This window comes from Cupressus sempervirens, chromosome 5, assembly GCF_028749045.1.
Source record: "Cupressus sempervirens isolate cs-2001-9-10 chromosome 5, ASM2874904v1, whole genome shotgun sequence".
NCBI classification, from domain to species: domain Eukaryota; kingdom Viridiplantae; phylum Streptophyta; class Pinopsida; order Cupressales; family Cupressaceae; genus Cupressus; species Cupressus sempervirens.
In genome coordinates this window covers 536,730,078-536,735,483 of record NC_143122.1, presented here as the reverse complement: position 1 = coordinate 536,735,483, position 5,406 = coordinate 536,730,078, and the positions used below count along the sequence as shown (strand labels likewise).

Genomic DNA, 5,406 nt, shown 5'->3' with positions numbered 1-5,406 from the left:
GTAAGATTTATTTAGATATTTAAGCCTACAGCTGATGTTGGCAAGTTATTAATAGATTTCTTTCAAATTCAAATGAGGAAGAGTGAAATTATGAGGGATTTTGTATATAGATTCAATAGATGTACTAGAAAAATTCCTCCATCCTATTAACCAACTGAAAATAAGCAATTGTGTATCTTTAGAAATTGAAATTAAATTCTAGTTAAAGCTCCAAGAAATGCATAATTTGGAAGATGCTAAAAAAGAAGTTGCAAAGATAGATGATGCTATGCTGATTAGTAGAATGAAATATAAAAATTCAAGCTATGTGAAGGCAACACAATCTGAAAATTATCATAATATTTATCCCAAAAAGATGCCTTTACAAAATAAGGTTGAAAAGAAAGAAGAAAAATCTTCATCCCCCTTTCTTTTTCATTATAAAAATTTAATGATTTTCAATCAAAGAGACTTTCAAACACCTCATGTTGTTGAAGGGAGATTTTCTAACAGTGCAAGAGCTTATCACTTGCATGTTGAATATGACAATGAACACATCTCTTAGCCAACTGATTGGTGAATTTCTTAGCTGTTCCTCCTATTGAGAAGGAACTTGTTGATAATAAAATTAATGAAAGTTTGTCAATGGATGCCCCTTTTCTAGAATTTGATTCTTTTATATTTGAAGCTTCTAATATCATTCCAACCATTGATGTTAATCGAAGAAACTTGATAGATCAACACAAGCAAGAAGGGATTGATGGAGAGAAGATAAAAGATATTCCTCACCCTAACAGACAGATAGAATATGAGGCTTTCTCATTTGATTATACACCACATCAAGAAGAAAGGTTGCTACTAGAAGCATTGGAGGATCATGAAGACATTCAAAAGAAATATGAAGAAGGTTTATACATTTTTATGCCATCCCATAATAGGATTAATGGAATTATTCCAAGTGGAATACGAGGATGAAGTGCTTAGTACTTATTTGGTGTTGGAGATATTTATCTTTGAAGAAGAACTTGGAAGTGTATTCATTGTAGATGAAATTTTAGTGAGCCTATATTTAGACTACAAAGATAACACTCTAAACACATCTTTCCCCAACCATTCTCTTGTCAAAGGTGTAACTAATTTTTTTGAGATGGTGGATCTTGGTGTTGGCAATACGAACTAGCTCATTCCAAATGATGCCAAAATGTTGCAACCATAAGTTTATAATGCAAAATGGCTCTTTGGGCTTGGTATATTTTTGAAGAAACTTAAGCAATGTGTTGTTATTGAGTCTTTTCTTATGATTGCCAATAATGATATATCTTGCATATAAAGTTACAACTCCCTCAAAGGATATTCAATGAATAACATTGATGGTATGCCTTTAATCGGAAGGCACAGAAGGCAAGCTATCATCTATCCATAGACATGAGGTAGATGAGAGAATTTACAAATAAGAAAATACAAACTAAGAACTCAAAGATTCTAAATTAAATATTCACAATAAGCAAATCAAGGGGAAAGATCAAAATGATTTATTTTAGATTGTGTGATACACGAAACTCAAAGTTTTCCTTATATGCACAAACACAATTTACTCTATAAAGTTTATCAGAGATAACCAGACTGGTAGAAAGAACAACACATCTCAAATGAATATATTTAAATACAAAGATTTGAAATATATTGCATCTCCTCTCTGATAAAAGATAACAATTCACAAACTATCGTTCTTATTCACGCAGAAAGCCCAATCTAAAAATGAAAAAAATGTTTATAATTTTCCCTCTACCATTATTACAAAACTAAAAAAAAATCCTTCTTCCTCTTTTTTTGTATCTACTGAAGATTTGTGGGTTTGGAAACCTTAGAAACATATTGGTTGAAGTTGTTTAAGGTGTGTAGAGGTGGAGGAAACAATTGGTGAAGGTAAATCCAAGTTTGGAGTCTTTGGTGGCATTGTGTGCATTTGGGAACACCATTTTGGAAAATATCAGAGATCCTTCACGCTGCCCCTGTTTCCAACAATGTAAGAATAATAACAACTATTTATTAAACTTTTATTTTTACCTTAATCTAGTTACTATAGAATAATAACAATGCATTCCAATCAACTGGTGATTATGTTACAATCATTAATGTATGAAAACACAGAAAACTATCAGTGATTATGTTACATTTATGATATTTAAAATGACTTTTTTTGCAAATAATCCATCTTTTCTCTACTATCTCTGACATTTTTTAATTGATGATAAAGAATGGTGGTTATGTATTGAAGCTTAACAAATGGAGAGCTTCTCAAGCTACTAATTTCTTTCATGGAGTTCCTAATAAATCTCAAGGTTCTCATTTAGGTGACCAATTGCCTGGAGGTCCATGAATATTGCCTGATAAAGTTTATTGCCAGGAGGTCCTAATCGATCTTGACTAATAAAGTTTATTGCTAATCAATATTGTATCAAAAATTCAAACTAATTAGGTATTGAATTAAACTTGATAAACAAATGATAGAGAAGGAAAACTTTAAGCATGAACAAGATCATAAATCATATGACGATGACATATTGCAAATGATTAACTTATGCTTAAACAGTGATAAATTTTATTGTTACTCAATATTCTATCAAAGTTTCAAACATATTAGGTATTGAATTTAATGTCATACATAAACATATCTAATTTAATGTCATACATGCACATATCTAATTTAATGTCATACACGAACATATCTTATTTAATGTCATACATGAACAAAAATATAATATAAAATGATAACCAATAATGTCATGTACATTAACAAACACATAATATATTATGATAACCAATAATGTCGCATATGAACAAACATATCATATATTAACCAATAATGTCATAAGTCGAATAATGTCATACATCAAATATAAAATGTCATATACATCAAATGTGTATCGAATATGTCCATTGATGCCTATATATATATATATATGTCTAGATCAACTATATCTTTTCCTTCCCACGTGGGGAAGGAAACAAATCTCTCGACGTCTTCTGTCGTCGTGTCGAGGGAGATGGTGGAGATGATAGGGTCCTCCTGACACGCTCGCTCATCCTCTTGTTGAGGCTCTTCTCCAACTCAAGCTAATACAAACAAAGTAGATATGAATCAGTATTTATTATACGTTGAAATCAAATATATGTACACACAAAATCAATTATTTTCTTACCGCCATCAAATAGTCACTCTGTACGTCCACCTCGAAGGCTCGTGGACGATCAGACGTGACGAGACCCTACAAAAATTCAATAAATATAATCACTTATAAATAACATTAGAAATTTTGAGACTAACTATTATAAACAACAACTAAAATGGAGAAAATTCTTTCATACCTCAATCAATGGCTATGAGCTAGCCATAGTTGCGGCCACTCCATGATCAACAGACTGTCGGAGATGAGGAGGTGTGTCCGACGTCATGAGCTGCATGTCATACAATACACGTTACATGTAACATGAAACATGAAAAAAATATAATCAAATGAATTAAATTAACATGAAACAACTGTACCTATACGAAGCTCGTACGATGTCTATGCTCTGAGTCCATACTAAAGGTTGAGGGTCCTGTGGAGAACTGATGCACATGCATAATTTTTTTTGTCAATCCTTAATATGATAACTTAATAAATATATGTATTAATTTAAATGATTAAATTGATACATACCTCTGGACTCGTGGAGGGGACAAAAAATGGGGCCGGAGCATCGCTGCTAGGCTCGGCAACACTCTGACCCTGAATTTTGAACAATGTCAATAGATGCTAATTAATTAATCATTCACTATACATATGAAATGTGATCAAATTAGTAAATTATAATTGTAATTTATTTGTGTTTCAATGCCAAATGTTTCGTTCAAGAACTGATCAGTGACGAGCCCATCATCCACAACATCTCTAGCATGAGTGCCAAATGTGCATAGGGATCCGCATAAAGTGCACATGTGACCACGACACATAGAAGGCTCCCCCTCAACTAATGGGCCCATGGAATGGATGAGGGTCTGCGTCAAAGCATTAATGGTCCCTAGAGTGCTAGCCTCTACATGTTCCTTCACAACTGAAGGAATAGTCACATGCTCACGTTGTGGCTTGACCACAGGTGCCCTAACTACATTAGGGTCATGACGTGCTCCCAGCCTCTCGAATGATGACCCCCCACCTCTACCCTAGGAGTCTAATAGATCAAAATAATTGGGGATCTCCCCAAGGACAAACTCACAATACAATTTCTTCAAAAAATACATTGGGACCTCGTGATTGTTGCAAGGATAGGCATCAAAAACCATCCACCATCTATCCCAAAAATGATTTCTCATAGAATCATGTATACACCAATGGATGGAGAACCATTTAGTACCCTCTTCAACAGTATTTTGCTCATCGGGTTTTCTAAATAATGCACATATTGAACCTTTTGGTATTTCTTTTTTTTTAACATCTTCATATGACAATTTATTTGCATTAAATCTTTTTTGTTCTTCCCTCTTAACCCGCCAAACATCTAACTGACCATTAATTGAGGCTATCTAGGTCTTAATGGATTCGAGGGATGATGCCAATTGAGCCCTCATTGGATTGGTTTGTCCAGCTTGTTTCAACCGACCAATGAGTCCTTCTAATTCAATTTTGCCTATCTCAATTTCATTTAATATATTTTCTTGTGTGCCTGGTGGAGGTCTTGGAATTGGTTCGGGTTGTGGAATTTGTTGTTCTTCAGGAGGGTTTTGTGGATTTTGGTTTTGAGGTTCTTCAGGTTCTTGAGGGTTTTGTGGATTTGCCGGTTGATTGTGGACATTTCTTGATAAAGAATCAATTGAAATCCAAATGAATAAAAAAATCTAAATAAAAATTGTAAAAACCCTATAAAACAATATGAAAAACATATAAAATAATGCAAAGTCAAGTTTAGATTACATATGGCGTTGGCGTCGGCGTGCTAGTGATCTTGGATTTTGTCGGCGAGGAGGCATATTGGCAAGGGATGTTGAAAATGAATTGTTTTCCAACTCGCGTGCGCGCTTCCCTTATAAATAGTAAAAATCACTATTAATATGATGGGCCGCGGGTGTGCAGCCCATCATTTATAAAAAAATTTGCTTTTTAATAGCGCGTACATGCTATTGTGCGTATGCACTATTGTGCGTACGCACTATAGCACGTACGCACTATGGTTTGGGTAACCTGAACCATAGTGCGGACGTGCTATAGTGCGTACGCACAATAGCGCGTGCGCGCTATTGAAAAATGAAAAAAAAAAAGGCTTGTCATCTTTTTGGCACCACAACTCGGTACATATGCCCATAGATGGGAAGCAAATTTCTCAAGTATTTTCTACATATTATTTCTTCTACTAATTGTCCTCCTAGGCTTCTTATGGCACTGACTA

At 34.1% G+C, this 5,406-nt stretch overlaps 1 long non-coding RNA gene across 1 annotated transcript; it reads right to left on the bottom strand.

The window, feature by feature from the left end:
- Window positions 1-3,375: 3,375 nt before the first annotated feature.
- LOC149557061 (uncharacterized) lies at window positions 3,376-3,826 on the bottom strand. Its single transcript, XR_016352382.1, has 3 exons — window positions 3,684-3,826; window positions 3,527-3,592; window positions 3,376-3,438 (listed from the first exon to the last, which is right to left on the bottom strand). It is a non-coding gene; the product is annotated as an uncharacterized LOC149557061 (long non-coding RNA).
- Window positions 3,827-5,406: the final 1,580 nt, after the last annotated feature.